The sequence below is a fragment of the Salvelinus namaycush genome, chromosome 12 (genome assembly GCF_016432855.1).
Source record: "Salvelinus namaycush isolate Seneca chromosome 12, SaNama_1.0, whole genome shotgun sequence".
Classification (NCBI taxonomy): domain Eukaryota; kingdom Metazoa; phylum Chordata; class Actinopteri; order Salmoniformes; family Salmonidae; genus Salvelinus; species Salvelinus namaycush.
Window position 1 is genome coordinate 22171781 of NC_052318.1, and position 19066 is coordinate 22190846.

The following is a 19066-nucleotide window of genomic DNA, read 5'->3' on the forward strand; positions in this document are numbered from 1 at the left end:
CTCTTTTGTTTGGGATACATCCCTGTGTGTTTTGTATACGTGTTTGTTTTGGGCTTCGTCCCCTTGCCTTTCATGGCATGTTGTGTAATTTGGGGGGAGTATTAAAACCCACTATTACGTATTCCTGCGCCTGTCTCCAATCATTTATACAACGTGACAGTGTTAAGGAAGTTCAATGGAAAAAGCTTAAAACAAACTTTGGCCAGGATTCCATCCCAATTTCCAATTGAACAGACATCTGCAGCTTCTTCCTTGAATGCGATCTCCGCGAAGTGCGCAAACGTGGTAACATTGCCTTTAAAAGCTGCATTGTCTACAAGCATGATCAGATTGAATCCAGTCTGTCATCATCATGGCTAGATACCTGATTGATGGCATGTAAGGGACATAATTAAATTAACTCTAATAGTCAGTGACTTTCAGTGACTTTCGTAATAATAAATAACCTTTATCAATTGAAATGTGATGATTAATATCACGTTATATGTTTCTTATAATTTATTAACAATATTAACACTATATTCAACTGAAGGAGTGAAGTTTATCTTGGAATATACAAACTATGCCATTTAAAAGCAAATGCAACCAAATAGCATTACCTCTCCTCCACATACTCCATATATCCTCCTATACCATCATCCACTGCATCTTCCCACTCATCTCTCTACTCCCAAGAATGACCTCAGACTCAAAGTGCCCCCTACCTTACCTCTACCATGATGCTCAACTGAACAGATCCACCTCAATAAAACTCTTTGTATCAGGCATGCGTAAGCCCTCTATGTCCCCACATCCACCGTCAGGCCCTCCCCCACAGTGAGGCGCTCATGCGTACTGGCACATGGACCAGAGGGTCCCCAGGGTGATGCTGTAGGCCAGCATGTCCCCACATCCACAATAAGGCCCTCCACATCCACCATTAGACCCTCCTCCACTGTGAGGCGCTCATGCGTACTGGCACATGGACCAGAGGGTCCCCAGGGTGATGCTGTAGGCCAGCATGGCCACCAGGTAGACCCTGAAGAGCAGCACGTCCAGCACGTAGCCCACCTGCAGCCACTCCTTGGCAATGTCCCGGCACTCGTCCTTCTTCTCCAGGATGCCGCGGATGGACGAGATCTCGTGCAAGATGTTGTCCATAACGAGCTGTGTGGTGTCACGCACCACGGGCAGGACCACCAGGCCCCCCAGACCCTGCTCCCTGCTGTCCTCGCCGCCACGGCCGATCTCGCAGGTGTGGTGAAGGTGGTGGTGGTTACATAGAGCTGCAAGGGGTCACACAGGGAGAGAGTGGGTGGAGTGGGGTCATATAACAAGATGTACTTGTATTTTAAGTATCCAATGTTGTGTTGAGTTTGTGGATGCAACATTTATTTATTGTCCCAAAGCGACAGACATTGATTATTTCCAAAGAGAGAAAACAGACCTGTAAATGTATCTCTTTTTATCCTTTTCTCTCTCTTTCTCACTCTCTATGATAAATGTTGTAATGCTGCTGTATTTTTTAAATCAATGAATACTGCTCAGAGAGAACATTGTATACTAGAACTACTGCCCATGTCTTTTTTCCCTCTTAAAGCTAACCTTTTCCCTCTCCCTTCCCTCTTTTCTCCTTATCTCATACTCTTCTTCCTACCCAACCCTCATGTAGATACAATACCCTGGCTGATGTTGTTCTCTTTGTAATGGCCCACGTGGTCGTAGTCCCGGGACAGCAAGGAGCACAGGCTGTGCTTGTTGCGGATGCACAGGAGGACTGTGACCCGCTCCAGCACCAAGTGTTTGAGCCACTGGGGCACGTGGGACTGCAGGTCCTGCTTATGCACCAGACAGACTATCAACGCTGTGTCTGTCAGGCTGATCACCAACAGAGCCATTCACACTACAAAGTATACATCTAGAGAGAGAGGGATGAATCGATATGACCTCTGCACACTACAAGGTATACCCTTAGAAGACAACGGCTACATCGCAAATGGCACCCTATTCCCTATGTAGTGCACTACTTTTGACCAGAGCCTTTTGACCAGGGCCCCAACAAACAATAGTCCTTCACTACTACCTCAACCTATTCTTAACTGCAATAGAGCTCACAATTCCATCCTTAATGACACATCTCAAAAATCTGAGCCACTAATGCACCAGCTGCATTTCTCACCTATGAGCGGCGTGCCGATGGCGGCGGAGGGCAGCGTGTCGGAGACGATGATGAGGAAGACAGAGTAGCCCAGGAGCAGAGTGATCTTGAAGGACACCCGCTCTCCGCTGTCCGGGGGGAAGTAGAAGCCCACCAGGTCCATCACCATCAGGAAGATGCTGGGCGGCAACAGGTTCACAGTGTAGAACAGAGGTCTGCTTCGGATCACCACCTGATGACATTCATCAAGGTTGACGAGAGATTCATTGCTTCTCTTCTAGTTTTTATGAGAAATATTACTGTGATGAACATTCCAGATTGTCTGCATAATCAAATAACATTCAGCTCAGACACCCATACATACCCCATAAGACATGCACCAGGGGTCTCTTCACAGTCCCCAAGTCCAAAACGAATTCACAGCAAGGCACAGTTTTATACAGAGTCATAGAACTCCCTTCCATCTCCATTTACTCAAGCAAACAGCTAAATTTCCTTTAAAAAACTGATTAAACAACATCTCATGGAAGGTGGGGACTGTGAGAGGACACGCACAAACAGACACTCAGACACTCGGCACTCGATCATTGTTTGTATATCGTTGTAATTTTTATTTGTGTGACTGTCCTTGTCTATCAGTGTATCAGGACTGTGAGAGGACGCACACACACACAGACACTTGTCTATCAGTGTATCAGTGTTATGTTACTTGTGATGTTTCTGCAAAGCTAATGAGGATCCAAATAAACAATAATTTGGAATAGAGCAGTAATTAACAAGAAGTAGTACGCATTTCCATATCTCACTACATATATCTGGCAGAAAAACATTTTGATCGTGGGGAGAACAATATACCAACAGATTCTATCAATGACCCTAAAACGGAGGTGGGATGGACTCCCACTCTCTATCACACTTTCACGTATAGATCCTCACTCATATCCTTTTGTTAATTTTCCATAAAGCAAGCCTGCTTTCTTTGTATGATGCATAAGAAAAACGTCCATTCTCAATACATATTTAATACAGCTGAAGATCTTATGTTTCTAATAAAGCCTCATGCGGTAGAGGTCAAGGTAAGGGTCTACTATCTTCATATATTTCTCTATTTTATCTATTCTTACTAAAGGTCTTGCTTTTCTGTCAGGTTCAGTTGGTTTTGAATAAATGATTTGCGCTAAGGTATTATGTACATGATATGATTGATTTGAACATGATTGTATATAGTAATTGAAAAGTATATACTGCATATAATTTTAACATGTGTAGGCACTTGCTGAATTGTGGGGATCTTTCCCATCCCTTTATTGTACTCTTTCAATTATTGCCATTTACTTCATCATCATCATCATGCATAGGGTTGCCTAAATTCCGTTCATTTTCCCAAAATTCCCCGGTTTTCCAGAAATCCCGGTTGGAAGATTACTGGAATCAGGAGGGAATAAGCAGGAAATCTGAGAATCCTCCCACCAGAATATCTGGAAAACTTGTGAATTTTGGGAAAGTTGTTTGCAAACAGAATTTTGCAACCCTAACAATCTTATAAACCAGGTCAGTCATTGCCAAATAATATATTGCCCAAACCTGTCATGAATACATAAATAAAAGCTAATGAATGATTGTTATGTATACTCACATTGAACTTCATCTCGGCATAGGAGTCAATGTTGTCCAGACTGAAGCGCTTGTATTTCAACAAGACGTGTAGCAGCTCCCACTCCCCCCTGTTCATGAAGACACTCTTGTCCACCTTGAGTTCCTCCGCGCTCCTCATCAGCTTGAGGTCAATGTCATTAACTACAGACATGAACATGGATGAGACATAGGTCAGTGGGTTCAGATTAATGTAAATTATGTAAATGACCATTATCAGCAGTCCTCAGCCACAGCTGGCACTAGGAAAATTATTTTAAAAAATAAAGAATAATACAAAAATGTTGAGGACTGAGTGACTGACACTTAGCTTATCCATCCCCACCTCCCTTACAAAAAATGTAAAAAGGCATCCTTACCTGGTATTGTAGCCTACAGTATGTGCAGTTGTAAAGCTTTTCCCCACATGCATAGCCAAATGACTAAATAAGGCATGTTTTACGGGTATGGAGCCAGCACTGGAAGGTCAGGCTGCAGTTCTGGACGTCAAAGGGGAAGTTGTAGATGTTGAGAGTGCAGGCTGTCACCACCTGGATGGGCTTGTAGTTGCGCACCAGACCATAATGGGTCACGTACACATAGGGAATATCCGGAGACTTACCCACATCCACACTGAGAGATTACAGCAGGAAGCACAACTCAAACCAAAGCAAAGAGATGCAATAAATATGTTTGTGGCTGATTTGGACAACTAATATTTCAGCGTATTACACACACACACTTTACACTGCACTGTACTTTAGTAATGCGTAATCAAAGATAAACGATACTCTTTTATGCAGACTTTGATTTGACTGCATGGCCTAAAATGCGATGGCCTACACTGACAATAACGATCACAAAACACTGGACTTACAACTCGTTGATTAGTATGTCAGGCACCCACACATTGGCAGTCGGTATGGACATTTGATTCACATCATCAAAGTCCTCTGGGTTCCATATCAATAATTCATCTGTCCATTCCTGATACAGAGTTATAGCATAAGCCAGTAAGCATGGTCTAGTATTAATAATAACAAGTATGGTATAATGGCTTATAACTGTAAGATCCTCTGTGAAGAAGTGTTTGATAAATGTCCAAAGGAGAGACATAACAATGTTCTACTGTAGTTTTTACAAGTTTTATGTATGTTTTAATTTCCTGGAAACTTTTTTTCAACTAAATCTATTTGTTGTTTAAATAGTTATTTTGCTATTTATTGCAAATAGTTATTTGTCTTACCTGCCTGTACCATACATATGTTGTCAGAACCTGGTTCTTCTCGTCCTGTTGTAACATAGGGCAAATAGTGAAGATCAACATAGGCTACACACAATCTCAGTATACTGAACTATTATTCTACTAAGAGCAGGAGGCCTACTTACCACACTGAGGATAGAATCCACCATAAGGTCGATGGCCACCATTGTGCAATTTCGCCAGTTGCGCACGGGTCAAATCCCCTTCTTGTACACAGCACTCAAGTACTCGGAGAGACATACCAAGGTGGCATTGGCAAAGCATCCGGTATTATTGCCCGGTTTCTTGACTAACGGAGGTAAAACACATCGCTTCAACATACTGATTCAACATATCCACTTATGCTATCCACTAAATGCAACATATTGAGTGTTATACAATTATTATTGTGTAAATCTAGCATTATATAAAATGGCAACTTCCAAAACAGGCAACCTCTGTCAATAACGCCACAACCTATCTGGAATTAATTTTGCACGTGCATCTTCTTACCTGTGCAGGCTCGCGCGGTGCCTTGTATCAGGAGCAAGACGAGCGCTGTCCAAAGTGCTGAACTTCTCATTCTGCACTATGTTTCACTTCTCTGCCTTGAGCTTGTCTATAATGAGCAGTGCTCAGTTTTGAGATGCAGCAGTCTACTGGCGCCGCCGAGACCCATATTCAGGAGTGTCCACTGTAGCCTAATGTCTACAGTATCATGTATTAGTTAAATTAAGTTTCATTCTGCATGACGCTGCCTTAGCCAGCTGATGTAACTATGAACACGAGGGTGTGTCCATCGGGGATTTTATGATGGGGATTGGAAGCAGCTGAGGTTATCTTATGTCATCACGTCCTGAGCAGATAACTCAGAGCACTCAGGCCTATCCAAGTTTACAGTATCTGGCCGTGTAGCCTAACAGATGTCTGTGTATGGATCAAGTTTCGTGTGGTATATCAGCTTTTTCCTCCAACTGAATCCTCAATGTATTTTATAAGCTTAAAATCAAATCAAATCAAATGTTATTTGTCACATACACATGGTTAGCAGATGTTAATGCGAGTGTAGCGAAATGCTTGTGCTTCTAGTTCCGACAATGCAGTAATAACCAACGAGTAATCTACCTAACAATTTCACAACAACTACCTTATACACACAAGTGTAAAGGGATGACGAATATGTACATAAAGATATATGAATGAGTGATGGTACAGAACGGCATAGGCAAGATGCAGTAGATGGTGTCGAGTACAGTATATACATATGAGATGAGTAATGTAGGGTATGTAAACATATAAAAGTGGCATTGTTTAAAGTGGCTAGTGATACATGTATTACATAAAGATGGCAAGATGCAATAGATGGTATAGAGTACAGTATGTACATATGAGATGAGCTTACTGTGGAGATATGATTTCTCTCAAAAAAAATCCTGCATTAAGAAATTGATTTCCTGAACATACAGAGGAGCATAGGCCTATTTTCTCTGGCAGCTTGGTTTTCATATGGGAGTTTAAGTGCAGGTCGGTTTTCTCTTATCTACCTAACAAGATCCAACTGACATTTGATACTGATCTTAGACATAATTTTGTTCATTGATTTCTTAAACTGCTTATGTTGGGGGAATATGTACTGCAATCTACAACGAAATTGAATCTAGGACTTTTATTATGTGATAGGATCCTGCTGATACAGTTTATGTTACATGGATAGATGATACACACTGCTGAGAAAACACTTGCGTCATCTTTGGATAAAAAACATGCCTACTGCATACATCAACAATTAAACATTTCATGTTTTGGGGGACTAAAGAGATAAAACTTTGTTGAAAAATCATGTCCATTAATGACACACAAAAACGCTTGAAAATATGTAGCTACTAAGAGCAAATCAGTCATTACTCATTGTACTGGCTGGATCCTTTAAAATACAGTAACAGTCAAATGTTTAGGACGCACCTACTCATTCAAGGGTTTTTCTTTATTTTTACTATTTTCTACATTGTAGAATAATAGTGAAGACATCAAAACGATGAAATAACACATATGGAATCATGTAGTAACCAAAAATGTGTTAAATACATCAACATATATTTTGTATTTTAGATTCTTCAAGGTAGCCACCCTTTGCCATGATGACAGCTTTGCACACTCTTGGCATTGTCTCAGCCAGCTTTACCTGGAATGCTTTTCCAACAGTCTTGAATGAGTTCCCACATATGCTGAGCTGCTTTTCCTTCACTCTGCAGTCCAACTCATCCCAAGTCATCTTAATTGGGTTGAGGTCAGGTGATTGTAGAGGGCAGGTCATCTGATGCAGTACTCCATCACTTTCCCTCTTGGTCAAATAGCCCTTACACAGCCTACAGGTGTGTTGGGTCATTGTGCTGTTGAAAACAAATTATAGTCCCACTAAGCCCAAACCAGATGGGATGACATATCACCAGCAAAGCACCCCCACAACATTACACCTCCTCCTCCATGCTTCACGGTGGGAACCACACATTTAGAGATCATTCGTTCAACTACTCTGCGTCTCACAAAGACACGTGGTTGGAATCAAAAATCTCAAATTTGGACTAAAGGACAGATTTCCACCGGTCTAATGTCAATTGCTCGTGTTTCTTGGCCCAAGCAAGTCTCTTCTTATTATTGATGTCATTTGGTAGTGGTTTCTTTGCAGCAATTCGACCACGAAGGCCTGATTCACGCAGTCTCCTCTGAACAGTTGATGTTGAGATGTCTGTTACTTGAACTCCGTGAAGCATTTATTTGGGCTGCAATCTGAGGTGCAGTTATTCCAATGAATTTATCCTTTGCAGCAGAGGTAACTCTGGGTCTTCCTTTCTTGTGGCGGTCCTCATGAGAGCCAGTTTCATCATAGCGCTTGATGGTTTTTGCAACTGCACTTTGAAAGATCTTGAAATTGTTTCTGCATTGACTGACCTTCATGTCTTAAAGTAAGGATGGACTGTCATTTCTCTTTGCTTATTTGAGCTGTTCTTGCCATATTATGCACTTGGATTTGACCAAATAGGGCTATCTTCTGAATACCAACCCTACCTTGTCACAACACAACTGATTAGCTCAAACGCATCAAGAAGGAAAGAAATTCCACAAATTAACTTTTAACAAGGCACACCTGTTAATTTAAATGCATTCCAGATGACTACCTCATGAAGCTGGTTGAGAGAATGCCAAGAGTGTGCAAAGCTGTCATGAATGCAAAGGGTGGCTACTTTGAAGAATCTCAAATATAAAATATATTTGTTTAACACTTTTTTGGTTACTACATGATTCCACATGTGTTATTTCATAGTTTGATGCCTTCACTATTATTCTACAAGGTAGAGAATAATAAAAAATAAAGAAACCCTTGAATGAGTAGGTGTGTCCAAACTTTTGACTGGTACTGTAGTTCCACAGCATCTATATCTCTGCACAACTCTAGCTAAAAACAGGATACATAATCAAACCAATTGCCACAGTTGAAAATATTCATTTATATGTAGGCTAGCAACATGACTTGTTTGATATGAAGGGGACTAAGAAGTTACATCACAAATATGAATGTACAACATAACATTTCAGCAAACAATAACCAGCATTCATTTATTTACTCAACTCAAGGAGGTGGCCATACAATGGGTTGTAACGTGATCTGCTCAAAGCAAATGTCTGGTGTTCAAGGGAAAATTCTATTTACATAGATCGTTCCCAGCCAAAGGTTTTTATGAGTAGCTCATGTATCTTTTTTAGGACTATCAGTGAGCCAACATGGAATGCAGTTGCCTAAGCTAGACTTTGAATGTGCTTTATTGATTTTGTACAAGTTTCAGGGGAGTATGGTGATTCAAGTTCATGTAGAATAATATCGCATTGATGTAACAGAATGTGCCCGGAGAACATGAGCAAGATATATATTTTTATGAAACACATCAGAATGAATATGTTAATACATCATTCTGTATTTATGTATGGGGCAATCTTCCAATAGTACATGGCAATACAGCATTGATTAAATTGCTTCTAGCTGCTACCGTATCAAAAGAAGAAGTGGGGACAAAGGGGGTCGGCTCAACCACATCAATAACCCTTAATTGACTTTTAACATTTTATTAGAGCAAAATAAATGCATTTGAACAAAGTTTTTTCCCCTTCTATCCTCCAGATTGCCCACAGTAGCAGCAGAGTGCTGGTGTAGACAACCAGGATTATCAGGTAGACTCGGAACAGGAGGAGGTCCACCTTGCAGCAGAGGGCCACCCAGTCAGCCTGGGCTGAGTCGTCACTCTCTCCCTCCTGCAGGTAGAGCCTCAGGGCCACCACCTCCTGGAGAATACTCTCCAGCCAAGGAGCACTCTCCTGGGGCTTGCTCAGAGACAGCAGTTCCTCTGGAGCCAGGTCAAACTCAAAGCCTGGAGGGACAACATGTAAGTGGGGTTATGATGGGGTTGGACACATGAAAGTCCGAAGAGAAGATATCCTGTTGCTACAACGCAATCTTAACAAGTAAATTAAATAAAAGTCAAACTGTTGATTGAATACAGTGGCAAGAAAAAGTATGTGAACCATTTGGAATTATCTGGATTTCTGCATAAATTTGTCATCAAATTAGACCTGATCTTCATCTAAGTCACAACAACAGACAAACACAGTCTGCTTAAACTAATAACACACAAATTATTGTATTTTTCTTGTCTATACTGAATACATAATTTAAACATTCACAGTGTAGGTTGTAAAAAGTGTGTGAACCCCTAGACTAAAGACTTCTCCAAAAGCTAATTGGAGTCAGGAGTCAGCTAACCTGGAGTACAATCATTGAGACGAGATTGGATATGTTGGTTAGAGCTGCCCTGCCCTATAAAAAACACTCACTAAATTTGAATTTGCTATCCACAAGAAGCTGTCACACCCTGGCCTCTGTTATATTGATTTTCTTTATTAGTTTAGTTAGGTTAGGGTGTGACATGGGGGATGTTTGTGTGTTTTGTCTAGTTTAGGGTGTGTGTATTGTTTAGGGGGTTGTGTATAGTGTATGGGGTTGTGTTCAGTATAGAGGTTTAGGAAAGTCTATGGTTGCCTGGTTTGGTTCTCAATCAGAGACAGCTGTTTATTGTTGTCTCTGATTGGGAGCCATATTTAAGGCAGCCATAGGCTTTAGGTGATTGTGGGTAATTGTCTATGTCTAAACGTTAGTAGCTTGTGTGTGCACTTTCGTTTTGTAGCTTCACGGTCGTTTGTTGTTTTGTATAGTTTGTAAAAGTGTTTCGTTTCGTGTTCATCTTCGTTATAAATAAAAGGGAAGATGTATTCATATCACGCTGCGACTTGGTCCACTCTTTCACCAGAAGACGATCGTTCTCAACTAACATCAAGGCGGTGACCCGTTCCTGTAGGTTCATGCTCTACAACATTCGCAGAGTACGACCCTGCCTCACACAGGAAGCGGCGCAGGTCCTAATCCAGGCACTTGTCATCTCCCGTCTGGATTACTGCAACTCGCTGTTGGCTGGGCTCCCTGCCTGTGCCATTAAACCCCTACAACTCATCCAGAACGCCGCAGCCCGTCTGGTGTTCAACCTTCCCAAGTTCTCTCACGTCACCCCGCTCCTCCGCTCTCTCCACTGGCTTCCAGTTGAAGCTCGCATCCGCTACAAGACCATGGTGCTTGCCTACGGAGCTGTGAGGGGAACGGCACCTCCGTACCTTCAGGCTCTGATCAGGCCCTACACCCAAACAAGGGCACTGCGTTCATCCACCTCTGGCCTGCTCGCCTCCCTACCTCTGAGGAAGTACAGTTCCCGCTCAGCCCAGTCAAAACTGTTCGCTGCTCTGGCACCCCAATGGTGGAACAAACTCCCTCACGACGCCAGGTCAGCGGAGTCAATCACCACCTTCCGGAGACACCTGAAACCCCACCTCTTTAAGGAATACCTAGGATAGGATAAAGTAATCCTTCTAACCCCCCCCCCCCCCCCCCCCTTAAAAGATTTAGATGCACTATTGTAAAGTGGTTGGTCCACTGGATATCATAAGGTGAATGCACCAATTTGTAAGTCGCTCTGGATAAGAGCGTCTGCTAAATGACTTAAATGTAAATGTAATGTAAAATGTGACAGAAGCATTGCCTGATGTGAACCATGCCTCAAACAAAAGAGATCTTAGAAGACCCAAGACTAAGAAATGTTGACTTGCATTAAGCTGGAAAGGGTTACAAAAGTATCTCTAAAAGCCTTGATGTTCATCAGTCCACGGTAAGACAAAATGTCTATAAATGGGGAAAGTTCAGCACTGTTGCTACTCTCCCTAGGAGTGGCCTTCCTGCAAAGATGAATGCAAGAGCACAGCGCAGAATGCTTAATGAGGTTAAGAAGAATCCTAGAGTGTCAGCTATAGACTTACAGAAATCTCTGGAACATGCTAACATCTCTGTTGACGAGTCTACAATAAGTAAAACACTAAACAAGAATGGTGTTCATGGGAAGACACCACGGAAGAAGCCACTGCTGTCCAAAAAAAAACATTTCTGCACGTCTGAAGTTTGCAAAAGTGCACCTGGATGTTCAACAGTGCTACTGGCAAATTATTCTGTGGACAGATGAAACTAAAGTTGAATTGTTTGGAAGGAACACAAAACACTATGTGTGGAGAAAAAAGGCACAGCACACCAACATCAAAACCTCATCCCAACTGTAAAGTATGGTGGAGGGAGCATTATGGTTTGGAGCTGCTTTGCTGCCTCAGGGCCTGGACAGCTTGCTATCATCGATGGAAAAATCAATTCCCAAGTTTATCAAGACATTTTGCAGGAGAATGTAAGGCTATCTGTCCGCCAATTGAAGCTCAACAGAAGTTAGGTGATGAAGATCAGAACACATTGTATAACCAATTTATGCAGAAGTCCAGGTAATTCCAAAGGGTTCACATACTTTTTCTTGCCACTAGTATGTCTAGACATACTGTAAAGGTGTATTCTCTCTGATCGTTTTGATGTTAATACAGAGCAACATAGAGGTGTTGTCAACATGAAAATGTGTCAGAGCTGGCCATTACATATCAAATAGAATAAGAAATCTGAGGTAAATAAATCTGTGGAAAGTTAGGAAAACCACCACCTGCTAAATGTTTGGTCCTAATACCTAGTCAAACTCTTGTGTCCTTTGACTAAGAAATACAAAGCATCCAAACAACACAGGTCCCCTCTCACCCCCACACTGATCCACATCATTTAGTGTTTTGACAGAGGTGAAGTTGCTCTCGAGGAAGGTCTGGCTGGACGAGCCGTACTTATCGAGGAGACAGGCGGACACTGACATCTCCTTGACCTCCTTCTCATTGTGGTGGAGGAGCTTCACTACAAATATGGAGATGGCTAGATTCAGCACCAGCAACGCCATGCACACCACAAAGAACACACACATAGGATGGAGAACACCAAACATCAACAATACACCTGTTAGAAAAAGACTAATCTTCATTTTTCCAGGACATGTCTTAGATCAGAAATACAGTACCAGTCAAAAGTTTGGACACACCTACTCATTCAATGTTTTTTCTTTATTTTACTATTTTCTACAATGTAGAATAATAGTGAAGACATCGACACTATGAAATAACACATATGGAATCATCCAGTAACCAAAAAAGTGTTAAATATATCAAAATATATTTTAGATTTTAGATTCTTCAAAGTAGCCACACTTTGCCTTGATGACAGCTTTGCACACTCTTGGGATTATCTCAACCAGCTTCATGAGGAATGCTTTTCAAACAGTCCTAAAGGAGTTCCCACATATGCTGAGCACTTCTTGGCTGCTTTTCCTTCACTCTGCGGTCCAACTCATCCTAAACCATCTCAAGGGCAAGCTTGGTGTGTCAAACAATATGAGAGAACATTTGAAACAAAGATGAGGAGAGGAACTGGTGTATGATACCTATGAGTGGTGTTCTGATGGTGGTGGCAGGCATCTCGTGCATCAGGTTTACCCTGAAGACAGTGTAGCCCAGGAGTATGCTGGTCTTGAAGGTGATGCGCGTGCCACTGTTGTGCGGCAAGTAGAAGCTGATGACGTCCACCACCATGAGGAAGATGCTGGGGATGAGCAGACTCACCACGTACAGCAGGGGGCGCCGGCGGATCAACACCTGACCAGTGGGGGTGAGAGGGAGTGAAAAAGAGGGTGAGAGTTTTACTTTTCTATTTCATGTCACACGTGGGTCAAGAATGTGTTTGAACTCCCCCATAGGTGAGAAATTGGGAAATAAATGTTTTTCCCTTCACTAACTTAAACCTAGTTCTGCACCATTTTAGCTTTAGATATCAACTGTACTTTTTTCAACTGAACCCACAAGAAAACCATATTCCACAGTATTACCCTCCTGTCCTGTTCCAGTACCCCAAAACACATGAATCCCCTTAACCGCTTTCACAAGTAGTGTAAAGGTAACCCAATGAGCCCTGCTGGATTGACACTCCATCATTAAGTGCCCTCCTGAGCTGAATGTACAACAGAACCCCGCCTAGCCTATCCTCGCAGGCAGTCTCTCCCCCACCTGCACCAGGCCCAGGGCCCATTTCTCCGGCAGAACAAGACGGCCATTGATCAGCTGCCACAGAGACAGCCTCATTATGGTGCCTCTCTCTCTCAGCATGCTGGACGCGCCTCATCCTCATCTATTAGCATTAGCGCTTAATCCTGTCCGTGAAGCCCTGGCTGATCTCTTTAACACCTTCACAACAGGAGTACCAGGAGGAGGGGATGGCTAAAAACCTCCTGTCAATACTCAATCTGATTTAGTTGTCATTGTACAGTCACAGTCTCCCTACAAGAGAAGTGTGTATCTTTTTGTTTCCTGTTGGATAGACATCAATCCATATAGAAAATCTCACTAACACAACTATTCACATATTACATATTTACTGACTGGATATGTATTGCTGTATATGTGGATACAGTTGGCACTAGACATATAGGTCATATTTGTATTTCTTCAAATACTTTCCTTCAAATCAAGTATCTGAAGAGAAACAAAGAGAGACCTAGATCTGGTAACAGTAGGCACACACGTTGAACTGGATGTGGGCATAGTCTCTGCCATCCAGACGGAGCTGCCAGTAGCAGGATGGCACAGACATCAGCTCCCACTCGCCATCGTCCATAAACGACTTCTGATCATTGGCGATGTCCTCCGCACTCCTCCACAGAGTCAGGTTCACCTCACTCACTGCATACATGATGGTAGAGGTCAGGGAGAGAGTTTACTAAGCCTTAATGACGCTCAGTCAATATGACCTGCTATTGATTTGATACAATATTAAATTACCAGCTGTATGGGTTTTATGTGCTCGTGTTTGTGTACTTAATACTGTATGTGCCATAGCTTTATGCATGTATTTTGTGTATCGAAAGGTATGCCATTGTAATTTTGCACTTCTAATTGTGTGTTTTAGCCACGTCATCCATCTGTGCATATCCAGATGTATAGTCATTTGACTGGGTATTAATGTTAGCGTGTTTACAGCTCTCTATGCTAACCTGAGTGAAGCCAGCTGCGGAAGGTCAGAGTGCAGCTCTGCTTGTCAAAGGGGAAGGCGTACAACTCCAAGTCACACGCAGACACCACCTGGATAGGCTTGTTGTTTTTCACCATCCCCGATGAGTTGACATACACATAGAGGATGGCAGGGGACTCCCCTACATCCACACTAACAGGGGGAAGAACACGACTTATAGGGAAAACAAGAGTTCCAGCTGCTTACAGTACTGTATGTTGAACATGAGACACTGACCCTGGTCAACACACTTCCTTTTCAGTCTGTCATTTTAAATTAAAAGGACAAATGTTGAACATTTATGCGAAGAGACTGAGTGTATTAAGTAATCCAATGACATGTTATGAAATTTGAACAGGAATACATAGTGTCAATTCTTACAATTCACTGATGATGAGATCGGGCAACCATATAGCGTCAGAGGGCAGAGAGATCTCAGTGAAACTCCTCGGGATCCCACACCAAGAACTCATCAGTCCAGATCTGACATTGTAAACAGGAAAGACATCACAAGACCAGTCATATGAAGTACATGACAGATGGTTGCCTGACTGTTTTGGCATTCAATAACGCAATTGTTGCATGCCAGACAAGGCTGAAGACGCATTGGCTGAAGCAGGCTCCCTGTCTTTCAGACAGACAACCATGTGAAAACCATGCAGAAGCTTTAAATATATTATGTAACTGAAATGAAACATGGAACACAGACACAGGATTCGTAGAAACAGCTAAACGTGGTATTCATGTTAAGGCAGACATAATGTGTATATTGGGTGGAAAAGAATAATGCAAAACAGACATTATTGTGCCTCATTCACTCATATTCAAATATCTGAAGAGAACATTGCATTTGTATAAGTACACCAATGGCATTGTCATTCAGTGTTTTTGAACAAAATACTGAACATTTTATGTTTGACTTTAGGTGTACCCTCTGGCGCTCAATCAATGGCACAAGGACAAGCGGCGGATGGGAAAATGAGCAAAGTCAACAATGGTGTTGCAATTGCATTAAAGTGAATGGAGAGTGAGCCTGGAGACTCATGTCCGCTGGCCCCACCGAACAAATGAACCCTAATGAGATTCTCCTCATCCTGATTTTATTTTCATGTTTTTTTTTTTAATGGCTCACTCCACCACTCCATTGAAACTATAAATATAATGCGTAGATGTGATTATTCCTTGAAGGGGTAATCGAAGTAATTACATTTTTAACTATTCCTATTTGTGGAAGGGGCCAGTGATGGTTTTTCGTTGCATGAACATTTTGAAATGTATGTTTAACACCAATAGAAGAACACATACCAACCTGCCTGTACCAAATGCTTGTGGTTACTTGCTGGGTCTTTCCATCCTGTAAAAAGTAGATTTTCAAAACATCTATTATTGAGTATTACTTTTTTGTTACGTTTTTGGGTGTAAATAATTTGTGCAGACCATTGAAATGTGTAGCTACAAATGGTCAAAATGTATTTACAGATACAAGATTAATATTTCATACCAAAAAAATTATAATTGAGCAACATCAACGATGTTTTCATTTCCTGTGTTACATATTACCAGAAGCATGGCAGGTAATCATATTGTATTTTAGACTTAAATAATTAATTATTAGGTAAAGCTATATAGGGTTTTTTACCACATCAAGCACAGACTGCATTATGAGGTCTATGTGGATGAGCGTGGGACTGGTCCAGTTCTGAACAGGTCTGACTCCACAGTTGTATTTACGCAGGAGGGTCCTGGTGAGTTGGTTCAGAGCAGACCTCTTGGGTTTATCTGCTATCTGTTATCTGCTATCAGCCAGAGAGGCTGAATGGAAGTCAAGTAGTAAATCAATCATATGAAATTTAACTCATTGATATATACAGAAGGGTTTGAAAAATTCCCAGGTTTTCCAGAAATCCTGGTTGAAGCATTCCTATTTTCCTGCTTATTTCTAGAAAACTTCAAACAGGGATTTATGGAAAACCTGGGAATTTGGGGAAAGTTAGCAGAATTTTACAATCCTATTGATATCTCAAATAAAACGCAAACCCCGTCCATCTTGCATATGACAGAATTCTACCTGATGATTTACAGTATTCATCCATTTTCAACTTGATTATTGTGTCATTTTTTAAGACACAATAATCTTCAATGTGTTATGTTTCAAGACATTGTGTCTCCACAACAATTAACTACAATCCACTACTTAGACTGAAAAACATGTTTACGAAGCATAATGAATAAACATATTATTATCATTAAATTGAAAATATTTTACCATCCATGCATTCATTTATTTGTAAGTGACAGGAAATTGCCTGATATTCTTCATTCGTCTCACAGATAGGGCTGCAATATTATTATTATCAGACAGGGCTGCAATATTCCAGGTAACTTTCACAAAGTTCCCAGGTTTTCCAGAAATCCCAGTTGGAATATTCCTGGAATCAGAAAGGAATAAGCAGGAAGTCCGGGAAGCCTCCAACCGGGATTTCTGGAAAAACCTGGGAATTCCGAGGAAGTTACTGGAATTTTGTAACCCTAGTTTGAGTTGGTTAAAACCCTGATTCAAACGGATGGACTTCCTAAAATCATATTATTGGATTTACAGGATAGGACGCTCACAGAAGGGTTCCATTAAGTCATACATTTGCTATAAAATAACAAATAGCATTATAATAAAACAACACACTCAGACATTGTAATAATTTATTTCAATACGACTGGTAATTTCAGACCAAGTTAAAAATGTATTTGAAAACAGTTAATAGCAATGAGTAGAAACTCCTGTCTCAATATGTCAATCATCTTTAAATGTTGCTTGTTTCATGTAGACCATTCCTAATAGTACAGACTGGTAAACTGGTCTTTAATGTTTGTATTTAATTAATATTTATGGTTATTTAATCCATTGTGTCATGGCTGATTGTAGAAGAGGAAAACTGTCTGAGTGAATCTTACCTGAGCTTAGTAGGAGCCAGAAGACCGATATCATGTTGAGCAACCAGTTTGATACACCTAAATCTCCCCTCCAAAATGTAATGGCAGATGATCTTCAAAGTCATTTTCTTTTCTTTCTGTTTAGTCTTTTTCTGAAAAGAATTCTGAATAGTTTAAGTCTGAAGAGGTCTCTTCTTGACTCGGTTTCAACATTAAATGGACCTGTGTGTGAAAGTTTGTGGCATCTGTATTGATTTTCTATTAGCATGGTAAGAGGATACTTTTTTTTCAAGGAGTGGGGCAGTCTCACTCCTTTTGGTATTGAGGCAGTTCAGCAGCCTGGTCTCATAGACTACACATAACATAGTAAATGTAAATCCGAGACACTCAAATTAGTATGATAAGAGTAAATGTAAATCCGAGACACAAATTAGTATGATACGTTATGTTTGGTATGGTTACATAAGACAGAAGGTTACTTAAGGCAAAAAAAAAAGTTGGTGGCTTGGTTGGGGTGAATCGGTGGACGTATTATGGACAACTTTAGCATTTTAGCTAATTAGCAACTTTTCAACTACTTTCTAGTTACTTTCCAACTACTTAGCATGTTAGCTAACCCTTCCCCTAACCTTAACACTTTTAGCTAACCCTCCCTCTAACCCTTACTTTAACTCCTAAAACTTAACCCTAACCTTAACCCCTAACCCTAACACTTAGCCTAGCTAACATTAGCATATCATACACTTTGTAAATTCGTAACATATTGTAATTTTGCAAATTCGTAACATATAATACGAATTGTAATTCTTAACATATCATACAAAATGGGTGATAGACATCCACAAATTAATACATACTATACGAAACGTAACATATCATACTAAATGGAGTGTCTCAAATGTATGTACAAAATAATATGAAGTGCTCTGAGACAGCTGCCAGCATAGTGGCGATTTTAGCATGTAAATCTTGGAGGGGCAAACTCAAAAAGAAATGTGGGGATGCATGCCAGCAAAGCCACAACACAACACTAAACAACACATTAATTGCACTATAACGGTGACAAACCATTATAGTGTACATATGAAATCCCGCTATGCCCTCCGACGAACCATCAAACAGGCAACGCGTCAATACAGGAATAAGATCGAATCATACTACACCGCCTCCGACGCTCGTCGGATGTGGCAGGGCTTGCAAACTATCACAGACTGCAAAGGGAAGCACAACCGAGAGCTGCCCAGTGACACAAGCCTACCAGACGAGCAAAATAACTTCTATGCTCGCTTCGAGACAAGTAACACTGAAGCATGCATGAGAGCCTCAGCTGTTCCGGATGACTGTGTGGTCACGCTCTCCGCAGCCAATGTGAGTAAGATCTTTAAACAGGTCAACATTCACAAGGCAGCAGGGCCAGACAGATTACCAGGACGTGTACTCCGAGCATGCGCTGACCAAATGGCAAGTGTCTTCACTGACATTTTCAACCTCTCCCTGTCTGAGTCTGTAATACCAACATGTTTCAAGCAGACCACCATAGTCCCTGTGCCCAAGAACACTATGG

General features: G+C 41.3%; 1 pseudogene; it reads right to left on the minus strand.

The window, feature by feature from the left end:
• Nucleotides 1-945: 945 nt before the first annotated feature.
• Nucleotides 946-17557, minus strand: LOC120057430 (annotated as a pseudogene).
• Nucleotides 17558-19066: the final 1509 nt, after the last annotated feature.